This window comes from Furipterus horrens, unplaced genomic scaffold, assembly GCF_987537825.1.
Source record: "Furipterus horrens unplaced genomic scaffold, mFurHor1.1.pri manual_scaffold_4, whole genome shotgun sequence".
NCBI lineage: Eukaryota > Metazoa > Chordata > Mammalia > Chiroptera > Furipteridae > Furipterus > Furipterus horrens.
The window spans coordinates 169,574,549-169,591,072 of NW_028327174.1; the positions used below are offsets into that span (position 1 = coordinate 169,574,549).

General features: G+C 39.1%; 1 non-coding gene across 1 annotated transcript; it reads right to left on the reverse strand.

The window, feature by feature from the left end:
• Window positions 1-12,651: 12,651 nt before the first annotated feature.
• LOC150013257 (small nucleolar RNA SNORA26) lies at window positions 12,652-12,773 on the reverse strand. The gene has a single exon (XR_016511043.1). It is a non-coding gene; the product is annotated as a small nucleolar RNA SNORA26 (small nucleolar RNA).
• Between the last annotated feature and the right edge of the window lie 3,751 nt (window positions 12,774-16,524).

Consider the following 16,524-nt stretch of genomic DNA (forward strand, 5'->3'; position numbering starts at 1 on the left):
AAACCCTTTGGGATGAAAAGAAGATAAAACAATTTATTATTAATGTTACTACTATATTGCATGCTTGTATTTCTATATAAAGCTGCCCAGAAAGTCTTTAATGGTCTCATTTGTGATGCAGTTATGCTAGTCTCTATTGAAGAGACCTACATCAATCTAAACTATTGAGATAAATTTTAATTTGGTTGGACAATACTAAAGCTTGGAATGGCTGAAGAGTAAAAAAAAAAAAAAAAAAATCAAGGCCAGGGTTAGGTGGCTCAGTTGGTTGGGGCATTGTCCATGCACTAAAAGATTGCAGGTTCAATATCCAGTCGAGGTGTGTACAGAGACAACCAATCAATGTTTCTTTCTCACATCAATGTTTCTCTCTCTCTCTGTCTCTCCCTTCTCTCTCTAAAATCTATGACCATATCCTCTGGTGAGGATTACATAATGTTCTCCCCATGCCCACCTCCATGTCCTCAGTTGGTTTTGTCTGTGTCACTTAGCATGCTGAAAAAATAACATTAAATAACTTGGGTCAATGGCAAATGTATTTTCCTCCTCCCATGCACTCACTCCGTAAATAGGTGGTGTGTGGATGTCCTAGAGCAAGGCACTTAGGATGGAAGGGCTAATGTGGAGCTGAAAGAATCCTTTAAAAATCTTTATGTCACAATGGTTATGTATTTTTTTCAGGCATGATTGAATATTTTTACTTTGTAGTCTTAAATAAAAGCCAAGAAAACACCTCATTGCTATCTTATCAAGAGCAGCATGATTTGTTTCACTGATTTCAGTATAATGATTTGATTCTTATTCTTATTCTTCTTTTTATAGCAAGCAGAGTAGAAGCAGTAGGATTAGCGATTGCTGTGCCCTGTGGATGGTCAGTAACCCAGCAAAGTAAGAGAAACTTGATTGTGAAACTAGAGTTTAACATTATCTTTTTGTTTGTATTCCCCATTCATTAATTTTTGAGAAACTGCATGGACTCCTACAATATCAAGCCATACTCTTGGCTCTGAAAGGTAAAGACATCATACTTATTAAAAGAGATCATAGAGTGAGAGAACACATGTCCATTCATAACTGGCTGCCTAGGACTCCTGTCCTGACACCCCATGTTTCTTAATTCCAATCCCACCCCACTTCCTGGTCCCACCTCTTCTTATAATCTTCAGGTGCAAAACAGTCTCTATCCAGACTGGGGAGCACTTGTGTTTCTCAAAAAGTACTATGATTTACTAAAAACCCTGACTCTGGGGACCACATACCCAGAGGGAGTTGCTCTGACTTTAGAATCATCACATCTGGTGATTCAAGGCTTAAACGTTCCCATCTACACAGTGACTTACTTTCCCACATGGCAGAACAAGGTGGCAACATAGCATAAAAGTCAGGAGAACCCGACCTGCTGTTGAAATCTGACTGTACTAAATCACTATTTCACACAAAAAACAAGTGGTAAGTACTTGGGCATGTAACCTGACTGCTCTGAGTCTAACTTTTCTCTCTAGAAAATAAGGATATTGATCGCCCTCATATCATCAACTTGATGTGCAGGTTACATAAGTTACTCTTTATGAAGCACCTGGAGCATGCCTGTATCTGTGGTAAGTACTCAATAAACTGTAGCCATTATTAAGTAGCAACAAAAAAAATCATGGTACAAATGACCCAAATCCAGGGACTCTCAGGTATCATTTAAAATAAAACAATAGTATTAGCTTTCTATTGCCTCTGTAAAAAATTACCACAAATTAAGTGGCTTAAACAACATGAATTTATTATCTTATAGTTCTGTAGGTTAGAAATATAACCCTGGTCTTATTGGCTACAACCTAGGTATTGTTTTGCTGAATGCTCTGGAAAAGAATCTATTCCTTGCTTTTTCCTTCTTCTAGAAGCTACCCTCATTCCTTGGCTCCTCCATCTTCAAGCTACTAATGAAGGGTTGAGACCTTCTCATACGACATCATGGTGACCTGCCCTCCTACCTTCCTCTTCTATTTTTAAGTACCCCTGTGATGACACTGAGTCCACACTAAACACCCTGGATAATCTCCATATTTTAAGATTAGCTGATCTGCAAACTTAATTCCTCTTTGCCATGTAACCTAACACATTCACTTATTTCCCCAGCTAGGATGTAGCCATTGGGATGGGGGAGGGAGGATTAGGTAAATGCATGCATAATGACTGTTGCATCCAGCCATTACCAATTACTTATTTTGCTATATTTATATACTACTGTGTACTTTTTAAAAACAGTACATCTATCATGACCAAACTTGGTGATCAAGAGTCTTTGTCTGGATGGGCAGATCATCTGGAAGCCTTCTTTATAGAATGTACCCCAATCAGCTAGTTCCTGTCCCAGGGGTGCACTCCTAACTCTAAATCAGCTGGTGAGAGCAGATGTTCAGAGAGTTGCAAGGTCTCTGCAAGCACCACCACTCAGATGATCCCTTCAGGACCTCTTCATGTTCCATGAAGGCCAACTGTGCCTAGCAAATACTTCCCAAGTCTGTCTCCAATAACAGTAATAATGCTTCTCATTTGTACACTGACTTTCAGTTTTACAAGCATTTCACATACATGACTTCCAAAATAAATATTTTCTTGGTATATTGGCATATTTAAAAAATAAACCTCTCCTCAGATCATCCCCTTTATGCCAAAAGTAACAAATACAGAAGTAACTAAGGCTTTGGTTTAGACATTAGGAGGGGTTGTGCCATTGGTAAGGAATTTCTAAGCACTAAGTCAACTTAGCTGCCAGCCAACAGTTAACTTAGGCATCTCTATAACTGCCTCATTTTTTAATTTCTAACCTCAGAAAAGGTGTCTCAAAGTCCAACTTAAAAGGGTCCAATCTGGAAAATTCCTTTTTCCCTAAAACTTAGAACTCCTCCCATGACCATTATAAACCCAAGGCATAAGATGACTTCTTCTAGATGTTTTGTTTCACAATAAACCTTGCTTTTTTCTTCTGCAAATTAACAAAAGTAGTGATTGTCTTTAGAAATGCAAGCAAGACTTCTGACACTGATGCTATAGTCAAGAGAATTTTCTTCAGGATGCAAAAATGCATCTCCATGGAGAACTGAGGCAAGATTTCTCTGAGAGGTGGGAAAATAAGAGTTTGGTGTCCCTCTTCCAATTTCATAAATTAAAGAGGAAATCAATTCAGTCATTTTGATTTGTATCAGCCTGAATGTCAAGCAGAAGCACGTAATAAATTCCATTTCTGACTGAGGCGGATTACAAATCTAACCAGCTCCTTCCATTATGAAGATCTTTGCTTTAATCCCTATCACCCAAGAATGTCTTCCCTCACCACTAACAGATTATTCTCCTGGAGGAAGATTTGATTCTGCTCGTTAGAATCCTAACAGGAGAAAATAAACTCCAGTGATTTATTCCATTGAAAAGTTTGGATCTATCCATAAATCCCTAACTAGTTAATACTGAAAAGGTCATTCAGTTTTTCCATGTGACATCTCATGTGAAGCAGCAACCACTCACATGGAAACATATTATGAAACCCTCTGAGGATAAGTCAAAGACATTTTTATTTTATTACAACACATTAAAGCAAAGGAAATACCAATGCAGCATGTCAACATATTAGCGCCACCCCAGGCAACATAGCTACCTGAAATGTTTCCTCTCTCTGACTTGCATGTTTGGCTTAATCAAAATTATGTTGAGAGAAAAGGAGAGCATGAAAACAACAACAATAGTAAATCTTGTCACATATCCCCAATATTATATTAGAGGTGTCTTCAGTGTGCTAACCCACAATCAAAGAAAAATTTTAAATAGCTATTAAGCACTAGAATTGTGATGAGAAAGAGGAGCATCATGGATGCTGTGGTTACCCACCCTGTTCCTTTTTACCTGCCAGTGCACCATCTCCCAGCTACTGTAAACTCCCTGCAGCCCCCTTCCTGATGCCAACTTCCTGAAACCTGAGTCAATGGCTAAATGAGGAGGAGATACAAAAGGTTCGGTGCCTCAAAACAGGACCTACTCTTTGGTGCTTTTCATTGTATGTGTCCTTAGCCTATTGTCACAATGTTCTTTTCTGAACATGGTAGACTTCTCTGAGAGAAATTGAACATATACATGCATGCATTATTTTCTTCTCTTTGATAAAAAAAATTGCCAGCCACTGCACATAATAGACAAGGACAGTGCACACCCTGGAGACACTGAGCATAGTCTGCCTTATAAGGACTAGTGGACATTCTCTACCCTCCACCCACAATGTCTCAGCCATTTCCATAATCCACCTGCATACTTTTTTCTCACATGCCAAGATTTCCCTATAACTCTCTGTTTAAGGGTGCCCTCTGACTATAGGTGGATGCTTTGCCATAAATACCAGGGAGTTGGTATGACCCTTAACAAATAAGGGGTGTTAGTTGGTGGACCAGTATCCCAGTTTCCTTGTGCCTCAGCACAAAAGTCCTGAGAGGGCTCTGCAGTCTCTCAGAGAGTCCTCAGTCAGGGTGAGTCTCAATTGTCCTTATTGGTTACCTGCTTAACACACCTATATTCCTAGAATCTTCTCTTAAACGAACCACTTGCACACATGTTCTTTATGTTATGTTCTGTTTGGGAGGGAATCCAGATTATGACAGAAAGGTAGGTGCAGAGGCTATGACCTAATGACCTTGGAGGAGGAGTGATACTCCCAAAGACATGGTGTTGGCTATGGGGTGGGATGTAGCATTGGTCTCAATGGCTGGATCCTGGAACTGCCCTTAACTCAATGCTCCTCATGCCTACTTGCTCCTTGGGAAGTGTCTTTATGTGAGAACTAAAAGAAGTGATGGCCAAGCAATTTTTGATTTGAGACATGGTGTGCAGTCATGCCTGGCACTGCTCCATCTTCCTGAGAAGCTTAATGTCCACCCTTAGAGAGACTTCACTGCCTGCATGTTATTGACAAGTTTCTGCTCTCTCTCTGAGGAGAGGCTCTCCAATGGTGCTCTTCAGACAGCTGATATTCTTCCATGTTCTTAGGTTCCTTGGAGGCCCTGGTCATGCCTGAATCTCCACAGCCTCACACCAGCAAGTAATGGAGGTTTGATAGATCTTAAACCAAAGATTCCAGGCAATTCAACCAGAAATCCTTCCACAGAGGAACTCTCAGGAGAGAGATGATGATTAATAAGGACCACTCACCATAAGGGTAAAGCTTCTAGACCATTTGGGAAGTCAAGGACTTTGGACATGGCTCACTGAGACCTCTGCTATTTGATTTGCATTGTAGTTGACAGGCACGGCAATATAGGACTAAGGAAGACCAGGCTTCTTCCCTCCAGACCCTCATGGATCCCCAACTGAACAAGGATCTAGCAGGAGCCTGAAGGGCATCATCATTTCTGTACTTCTTTCTAGAGGTGGGTATTCAAACCATGCACTCAGAGAAGGATTGGGGTTGGGGCCATTTGCACCCTCACCTGGGAAGGGCATGCCTGTTACATTAATTTTTTTATCCTCTTGATATTTGGAGTCAAACAAATCCTACAAAGCCAAGTTTGAAATTTCTGACTAAGAACCAAAGCAAATATAGAGAGGCAAATATGCAATGATTTAACCTGACCCAGAAAACATTAATATTTTAAAAGAAACTACAGTCTAAATTGTAAATATTAGAAACTGCAATTCTTTCCATGAAATATTTCCAAAACACTTATCTGAAACTCAAACCACAGAGGAAATAAGATATGACCAAAGCTTCCAGAAAGAGAAGGGAAGAAACAAGGGGAGCAGCTGAGAGTGGACGCCGTCATCTCTGTCAAGTCAATTAAGAACATTTTAACTACACACATGGCAAAGTGCTCTGAGCCTTCAGCATTATGACCAAAAAACAATAAAAAAAGCTGTAAACAACCATTGTCAGATGGCCCCACAGTGCCCACACAGCCATCTTCAGAAACCTGGTATGGTCTTTTTTGTCTTCCAGCATTCAGCCAGTCACTACAGTTAATACATTCTATGAAACATGAAAGGTGCATTGACTGATGCTTCAATTTCCTAAAATTATCATCCTGGACAAATACAGAATCTCCTTTGAACTGGATAAGAAAGTCACTTCACTACAGGGAGAGTACTCTTTTTAGTCCTGAGCCTTTATCTTGAAGTGAAATCCAAGTCCTAATTCCACCATTTATCCATGGAAAGTTCTGAAATTCTTGACACAGGTTGTAAACAGAAGTAAGAGTATAGTGGAGAGCAGAGCTAGGGGCTGTGGGGTGGGGGCGGCTATAAGTTGAGTTTAGTGATTGCAGCTTAGGAGCTCCTTATTCCATTCCTCCTCTTCTGACTTCACAATCAATTACCACCAAGTGTAGGCTTACACCATTTGATTGTATCTATCACTCCTACATCCTAATATCATTGACATCCTGCCACTCGTGACCTAGGGTTGAGTGGGACTTGGAGGGCCTTTGGTAGGGCATGGGTGGAGTCCAAACTAAGATGAAAAGTTGCCAAGACCAACAGTCCAATATAATCACTATATTCACCTAACTGGTGTCTCCAGTATCAGAGTTTGGAATGCAAATAACACTCCCAGCTTGAGAACACCTCCTGCTTCCATTATCAATACTCCTGGACATTGCCCTCTCCAACTCTGTTAGATCCAAAATTGAGGCAGTGTCCAAAGAGCCAGTGCTGGTTGTTTTAGGTTCATGACTGAAGCCTGAGCTTAGACATGCTCCCACATAAGGAATTCCATCCTAGTGTCTGGAAGCCAGCTGCTCCAGCTCTTTCGTTATATGAATATTTCAATACAGACACTCACACTGTCATTTTCCCCTCTGGTTGGCTGAGTGGGGGAGGATTCTCAAATTCAGACAAATTGGACTGTAACCATCTTCCCCCTACGTCTAGGTACATCAGTTATGTACTGCTATGTAACAAATCCTGTTTTAGAGACTTAAAACAACAGCCATTTGTTTCTGCCTGCAAATGCATGGACAGCTGCATGGTATGAGAACCTAGGACAGGCTCTGCCCATCTTGGCCAGGCTTTCTCAGATGCCTGAAATCACCTGGTGGGTCATCTGGGGACTGACTGGCCTAGGATGACCTCACCACACAACTGGTAACTAACTGATAGCTGGAGTGAGAGTGGCAACCGAGTCACATGCCCCAGATCAATCAACAGGCTAGTCCAAGCTTGTTCATGTGGCAGTGGCAGGATTCCAAGTGAAAGTTTGGGGGTATACATTGTATAGCAACCAAACACAGAGACCCAAACCCACATTTCCAACCATGTTAAAGGAAACAAACAGAATGGTTTTTTTTCCTTATCAATACACTTCCTCTCTGCTACCATTATTTGAATTTAATAGAAATAATGGTAAAGTAAAGAAGGTGATCTTTGCACATCTGCCCTTCTCCTCATCTCAGGCCACAGAGCCAAAGGAGACTATTTTGTTTTGAAAGCCTCCGAGACCTAGACTTGAGGTTGGTATATGGTCCTTTCTATTGTACTCAAGAGAAACGGACTGCACTTCTTTATGGGAAGAGCTACAAAGCCCGATTCATTGTAAAGGGCAGGTAAACTGGGCAGCCGGAGAAGCAGGCCCATTCTTGCACGCAGTCTAGCCCACTTGGCATCCAGGATTTCTAAGATAGGCGTAGCCTCTGTCTCTCTCAAGACCTGACCCCATTTCTTGGCCCAGGAATGAGTGAAATTGGTTTCACAACATTCCTCTCTCTTAATACCTAATGGTTGAAGCCAATGCCAGTTACCATCAGACCTGTTGCCCTATGGTGCATAGTAGTTCAGGGTGGGAGAAAGGGTGTCACATTAGCAGTGTTGGCGGTAAACAGCCACGGACAACTATGCACGTTCCTAATGCTGGCTTCATCTCTACAATGTTCTCGCCTGGGCCCTGGGGTGCTGTGCTTCACTATGCTCCCATAGGGGGCTGAGATCATTCTGATATGTCGAAGAAGGGGTGATTGTCACGTTATTCCACTTTTCACTTCCAGCTCAGATACTTTCTGGGAAAAGAGAATGGCTTGACTGTTGGAAAGATAGAGGGAGAAGAAACAGGAAATGCCTACTTCTTATTCCCTCTAACACCAATTTTATCAAACTTAGTCTGGTAGTGTAATTGCATCCTGACTCTTCTCAGATTCTGAACAGTCAACACCTCATCCTCCTCATTCTTCATTCCCAGGAACTAGAGCTCTCACATATGTGACCATGCTCCCACATGCAGGCTCCCATAATTTGCTATACTTCACACAAGAAGGTGAGATTGGCAGATGGACATGCATTTGAATTTCTAGTATCAAGAATGCTGTGGTCCCTTAAGCCATCTTCATGTCATACCCCACTCTGTTGTAACCAAGACGTTTCTTCCAAATGCTAGAATTGCTCCAAGTGTGATCATTTTTTAAAAAGTCAGAAAATCCAATACCTTTGTTTCATTTATTTATTTATTCATTCTATAGTATGTTTGAGCACCTACTATATGTCAGGCACTGTTTTAGGAGTTGAGGTTAGCAAGACCATCTGAAAACTTTTGTTTTGGTCAGTGAGTGAGATGAGTAAACATACCTTAGAAGCGATAGTATCAGATAATTGCTCTAAAGAAAAATAAAATAGATGAAAGAATAGAATGTGAGGGAGGGAGGAGAGAGTCGTAGCAAGACTGATTGAAGAAGGCTTCTCTGGGGAAGTGAGAGAAAGTCATGTGACTATCTGGGGAAAAAGAATTCCAGGAAGAGGAAATGCCCCCATTGCTTAGAACCTTCAAAACCACTCAGGAAGAAAAAAAAAAATTTTTTTTATAGCCTATACTTCTTCTGCTCTTCCATGATGATTAAAATTATTTGAAATTTATTTCTTGAGATTTACACTTTTGCTAATAAAACATTGACAAATGTAAGCTAAAGTAAGAAAATGTGTGAAGTTTTAGTGGACAGCTTGCCACCCCAGCACATTTCCTTTCTAAATGTTTCTCAGCCAATGTAGACAAGGGCCTACTTGTAGTCACGCACAAAAAAATTTCTTTGAAACTTCATTGCAAAAAAAAAAAAAATCAAAACCATGTTTGTGCAGTCCCTCTCCACAGCTGTGACCCACGAGGATCTAAGATAATCGGAGGGCAAACCCAGAGACCAATGTCAAACACCTGCCAAAGAAAAGGCCAAAAGCAAGGGCAGGAGAGGGGAAAGAAGCCTCAGGATACACAACCAGTCCTTGGAAGGATTCTCAGCTCCATGCCCTGCTGGCCAAGAGCAAGGCCATTAGCACCACCTGCAGATGGAAGGCATGAAGAAAGTCAGAAGGCCCTGGTGGAATGAATCTTGAAGAAAAACAAAAACCTCAGGGGGCGCCCAGAGCTGAGAAGGTGGAATGGGAATTTTCAGACCTGACTCTCCCAGAAACTCCCAGGCCCTTGGGAGAGATGGGGCTGGCAGCTACCAGAAACCAAAGAGTTCCAATAGGCACCTGTACTACTCAACTACAATTGTACAGTTATACCATGTTCCTCCTTTTGCTCATCTTTCTATTAGACCCATTTAGTCTCTTTTTTTTTTTTTTCTTGCCCCATCACATATCAACTGCTTTTCTTTCTGATACACTTAAGCCTCTTTATTTTTTAGGAGTAATAATAAGGAAAGAAATAAGAAGAAATAGGTTTAGAAACTTCATCTAGAAAGTAAGTGTTGTAAAAGAAATAAAATTCACACTTATCCAGTGAATGAACTGATATTTTACTACCTACAACAGCGCTTTTTTATTCTGCTCCAAATTTAAGGTGACAATGGCACCCTCGCTTCCCATCGATGCCATCTTCTATCAGTATGGGCCTTTGAGTGCATCATGATATTATACAGAAAGTGCTACAACTTGTTCCTAGCCTATGAAACAGTAATGACCATCCCAGAAACATGTGCTTAGGAAGTAATTCAGTAGAAGCCAAAATGTGTCACATGTAAACCAATGTCCTTTGAAGTCTCAACTATAATGACAAAAAATAGAAAACAATGTAATGTTCTAGCAAGCTCTGTTAAAGTGACTCAATGAAATACTATGTGTTCATTGAAAATCATAATTATAAACACTATGTGGAAACATGGAAAATTGTGTTATGTGAGAAGAACAGAACACAAAATTTTATTACCCTATTAGTACAATTACGTGAATCCAGATTGGAAAAGAATGCACAACAATAAGACTAGTTTTTCTCTCTTACAATAGAGTGGTGAAAATACAGACTTCTCTTTTAAAAAATTTTTTTTAATATTGTCATACTGTTTCTACTAATAAATGTAAATGATCTCAATAAAAGATATTATGGAACCTTCTTAAGGAATCCAACATGACTACATGAATCAATTATAAGTCCCCACCAGTAACCCCACAAAATATTTATTTCGATGTATTTGCATTTATGATATGTTTCTTCCTCCTTCCATATGACCTCCCCTCCATTCCCAAGATCAACTTACGGGAAGAGAGCATTCTTTATTTAACTCTAGCCATCCTGTTTTATGTTGGGCAGACCTATTACATATCCTCCACATCACGGCCCCACATGAAGGCAAGTTTATCTGCCCTCACAGCCTAAATGGTGTCTGCTACAGCAGGGCCAGTCTCCTCTAACCTGTCAGCCACCTCTCTCACCCTCTAGGTCCCTGCTCCATCTCTTCCCCTCAGCAGGTAGAATACCATCTCTCCTCTCCATCACCAAATCCTGCCCACCTTCTGAGCCTACGAGCCCTTTCCTGACCTCCTCAGCCCTCCATGATCTTTTGGAACTTCAACTCCTCCAACATTGTTCATCTTTAAGGTATGATCCAAACTGCTACTTATTTCACAAAATGTTCTTGCATGTCTAACTCTATTAAAAAACCCTTGAAGGTAAGAACTGTATCTAATCAACACTTGACCTTTAAGCAAAGATCCTCACAATGCTTAGCCCAGAGTTAAATGAGTGATCCTATTTATTAAGTGATCAATAAGGAAACAGGGATAAGGGAGCATATGGGAACTGAGAGAGAGATTTTCATACCTGTTCTGCATCTCATCTACCTGTCAGATACATATTCAAGCATCCAAACCGATCCTCATTAACTATTGCAAAATATATGTGGACATCCATAAACATGAAGCCATCTGTAGCTCATTTTTCAAACCTATTAACCAGCACAAATGAATATGTATTACTGATGGTATCAGTGCTGATTTTTATGAGGTTCTAAAGTGGATTAAAAACTATAGGTGACATTATTAATAACCTAATTCATCAGTGAAGTAAATGAGTAGACTTAATGATGTGGTTATAAAGAACAGCATGAAAAATTTTTTGAAAATAGATGTTTTGAGTAATTTTACTTGACACATTAAACCATGGAAAGATCTGAGTTAGAATTGCTTAATAGAACACTTAAGCTTGCATATTTAATGACTCATATTTGTAACTTTTCAAAAGCAAACTTACATTTTTCTAAATGGGAAATTTATGCGGTAGAATTAATATGTTACATATTCATAGATCACTGATGTTATTAGAGGCAGAGTAGTTTGGTTAAGAGAAATTGATCTGTAGAATTAGGAAGATTGGGATCCAAAATTCAACCTTCCTGTAACCTTGAGGAAGTTACTTAACCTGCCTGTGCTTCAAATTTCTCATTTGAAAATGGCTGAGACTGCCACCTTCACAATATTGCTTTGAAAATCAAATGGTATTGCATGCAAAGAACATAGCATAGGTCCTAATGCATGGAAAGCAGTCAATAAAAGATATGTGTTGTTACTGTTCTTATTATTTTTAAATTATCATTTTATCATAAAAGAATGCCCTCACAAAATTATTACTCATGGTATGTCAATCCCACATCCAAGTTAATATGAAGTTGATGCGCATTTTCAGCTGGCCAAAACAAGGACAATTTTTACAGACCTTTTGATATAATGAACCCTAGCTAATGTCCCTCATTGCAACCAACACAATTCTATTAATAACAAAGAGCCTAAAATGAAGCGAAGAGGCAGCAAAGAAACATCTCTTCAAGAAATCATAAGTCTTTTTTATCTTTTTTTTTTTTTCTTCTTTGAGAAAGCTAACTGAAAACATGTTTGATCCTAATGGACCAGTGGCAAAGGAGAGGGAGCTGTTTTCTCTGAATCAGCTGGAGAAGCCTTATCTTGATATAACACCCATAAATAAAACTTTACCTCTCTGCCCTCGGGACCTCCTAAATGGCTGGACTCTGTCCCTGAACACAGTCTATTACATTGGCCCATAATTTACCACCTGGAAAAATATTCAGTTTTAATGAAGCTTGACAGTCTTCAAATATGACTTTGTTTAAGCAGCAAAGATTGAGTTTGTTTTTAATATGAAAGAAAATGGCGATTGGATTGAAAAGGAAGACATTTCAAGAATGCAACCTCCCATGTGTGAAGTTTTTAGAGGAACTAATGAAGAAGACAGAGAAGAAAGCAGAGAAATGTTTATCCAAAATCCTCTTGGAAGCAGAGAAATTCTCTCTGAACAAAAGAAATCATGAGGGTAGAAGAAAATGATGTAGAATGTTCTCTGTAACTATAATAATTATGATAATGACTATAACAGCATACAACAAAGCAAGTTTTAATCTTTTAATTTTTTTTTTTTTCAGCTGTGACTCCAGACAGGATCCAAAGAGGAGTTTTACCATCTCCTCTCTGGGTTTTATGGAGACTTACTTTACCCTTCTGTGTTAGCCTCCTAAGGCACTGCATCAACCTTAAAAGGGCACAAGAAAGGGCGTAATCTTTTCATTTTCAATGGCAGCTCTTATCACAAATATACAGGACAAATATCTTGAAAGCCTGAGTGACCCCATGTTGACCAAATCTAATAGCTACTCCTCTGACCCTCTGGACTTCTCCGGACTTGCCGACACTGCTGACCCTGCTAGAGCTCATTTCTCCACAGGTTGCAGATTTTCCTTGTCTCCACAGACCTCTCTCATCCTGCTCCTGCCTCCTAAATGTGCAAATCCCCTCAAAGTGTGAGCTCTCTGCCCTCTCTCTTGAGGAATGCATCAACCCATCCCTGCACCAGCTATCAGTACTGTGGAAAAGATTCCCAGAGCCACATTTCAAGCCTATTCTCTTCCTGAACATCAATTCTGCATCTGGAATGGCTTCTTGGAGAAGGTGGGGGTTTGAATTGGGTTTGAAGGCTGGTTGGATTCAAAGAAGTGGAGCTGGGAAGAGCATTATAGTGGGAAGACAACCATGGGCAGAGTGCAGAGATGCAGAACAAGGAATGTTTGAATGACAGAGAAGGAGTCCATGAAATTCTTATTCTTTTTAAAAGACTTTCAGGAAGGGGACTTTTCCATCTTCCAGGGCATTCTGTTTTTCTAAATGCCCAGTGGTACTTTCTAGTGCTTATCATTCAAACTTTAAAAATAAGTCAAAGGACACACAAACTCTTACCCTAGACAGTGGTTCTCAACCTTCCTAATGCTGCGACCCTTTAATACAGTTCCTCATGTTGTGGTGACCCCCAACCATAAAATTATTTTCATTGCTACTTCATAACTGTAATTTTGCTACTGTTATGAATCGTAAGGTAAATATCTGATATGCAGGATGTATTTTCATTGTCACAAATTGAACATAATTAAAGCATAGTGATTAATCACAAAAACAGTATGTAATTATATATGTGTTTCCAATGGTCTTAGACGACACCTGTGAAAGGGTCGTTCGACCCCCAAAGGGGTCGCGATCTACAGGTTGAGAACCACTGCCTTAGAGGTTCCATTTCCAGAAGTCTCACATCCCCAGACATCACCCTTATTGCCCAACTTCACCAGAAGTGCCCCAGGGCACAGGGAGTCTGATGCCATTTGCTCAGGTCCTCCAATCCCAAAGCAGTGGTTTGACTCCTCCTGTGTTCAAAATTTTTCTTGCCAAAAAAAAACTCACAGAATTTTGATTTCTTGGTCTTTCTTTTTCCAGAGAAAAGGAGGCAAAGGCAGTTAGTGGGACTCTGAGAGAACTGTTCAAGATACAATTGTTACTCCCAATACCAGTCCCATGGCATATAGCACTAACTTTGATGGCAGATCTGCAGAAGACAGAGTGCTTTTTAATATGTTAGTGAACAAAAGAAAAAACACATTATGTATCTCATTAACTTCTCATTCCATTACACAATACAAAGCATGATCAGTACTTTCCTGAAACATAAAATAACAACTGGATGAGTTTTCCCACTGGGCCATCCTGGCTCAAAACTGAAAATACTCTAACCTTCCTAACCCATGTCTTTTGCAAAAATAACTTATCTCCAAGCAGAGATGTCATTTAATACATGTTTTTCAGCATGTGAGTAAAGGTATAACACTATGTAATATTTAGAAAAATTATTACTCTTGGCAACTTATAACTATTGAATGTATTCCAAGGTCAACGGCTTAGATTAGAATTTTTGTTCTTCATCTCCCTATGAGCCTATCTCTGAATGTATGAGCTTATGCTAAACATCCTTGAATCTGATCCTTGCTCCAACCCCACCTATTTCATTCTACAGATATATTTTAAAGGCATTTATATGGTCAAAGAATAGAACACCCGTACTATTTGTCTACTCAAAACTCTAAGCTATCTTCTTTGCTTTGGATTAGATATAGCATGCACCTCATAAATCCATTCCAAAAGCCCATTTTCCACCTGTCTTTACAACTGTCTTAGCATCTTTTTTATTAAAATATGTTTCAATGCCCACCATGAAAGTATAATCCATATGCTAGTTATAAGCTTTTTAAAAGACATAAATCTACTGACATCTGCTTTCGATTATGATGGTAATAGTTCCAAAACTAACTAGGAAATCAGATAAAATACTAAAACATTTACTTGAAGGTACTGGAGAGCTGCCAAGGTAACCAGGATTTGAGAGTGCAGGAGTCCAGAGAGAAGGGAACTGTAGGGGGTGAGCTGACCTCAGGACATTTGCTGAGTTTTTTCTTTATAATAAGTTAGAATCTAAGAAACTGTGCAGAGGGAAATAGCTAAGAGATAAGGGAGCCAGTAGAAGCTTTGGAAATCTCACAGGGTAGAAAGAAAAAAACTACAATTTGGAGCTTCCTGGTAAGCAGTACTAGAGTGACCAAGAATCTGGACAGAGGAGGACACAAGGATAAATTCTCAAGCTTATCAGAGCAAGAAGCTAAAAAGTCACACAGAAAACTGCTGAAAATATATCAGTTTTCAAGAATGTGATATGCTGATGAGACAAAAATTACAACATAAAAACAATCCCCAAAAGGGAGACCATGGTAAACATCCCAGGCTTTCATTCCAAAGAACAAGGATAAACAGGAGGTAAATGAGCCTTAGCAAACCTGCAACTTGGATCAGTGCTGTGTATGATTAGATTAAAGGAATCTGTCCAACTCAAGCTGCCTATCAGAAAGTATGATGAGCCCTCTCTAGAAGAAGTTAACACCTGAGTCTCCACAGTTTTTATGTACAATGTCTTACATTTGATAAAAAACCACAAGGCATACCAAAAAAGAGAAACAAGAGAATAGAAACACATAGAGACAAATTCATATATGATCCAGTAACTGGAGCTATCTAGACACAGATTTTTTAATAAGTATAATTAATATGATCTTTAAAATAGGGAATATATGAGAATTTTACCAAAAAACTGTAATATATTTTTGAAGAACATCAAATAGAGATTCTGGAACTAAAAAAATTATAATAATTGAAACTAAGAATTCAACAGATAAGTTTCAGAGTAGATTGGAAACAACAAAGAAGATTGGTGAATGGGGAGATGAGGAGATATAAAATATCCAGGCTGAATCCCAGGGAGCAAAACAGATGGAAAATACAGAAAAGAGCATTAGCGAAATATGATGAACTTTAAAAAGGTCTGACACATCTGTAATTGAGTTCCAGAGGGGATGATAGGGTGGGACAGAAAATATATTAGAATAGGTAATAGTTGAGAATGTTCCAAAACTTGTAAAAGATAGCAAACAGTTTCATTAAGTGCTACAATCACAACCCAGGGTTAATGTAATAAAATCACAACTAGGCACATCAGTGTAAAACTGAGGAAAAACAAAGTCAAGAGAAAATTTTAAAAGAAGCCAGAGAAAAAAAGACACATTACCTTCAAAGAAGTAAGACTAATACTGTCAGTTGATTTGTCAGTAGAAAAATGTGGAAGCCAGAGAATAATAGAACACTACCTTTAAACCACTAACAAAAATTAACTGCCAATCTAGACATCCTACACAATGAAAACATCCTTCAAAAATGAGGATAAAATAAAAGATATTTCAGGCAAACAAAAATTGAAAGTATTAATCCCTAATAGACCTGCATTAAAAGATATAACAAAGAGAAATCTTCAGGAAGAAGAAAAAATGATTCCAGGTAGAAACAAGAATATAATGCAGAAAGAAATAAAGAACATGAGAGAAAGTAGAAATTTAGAAAAAAATTAATATCAATAGTAATATCAACACTAAT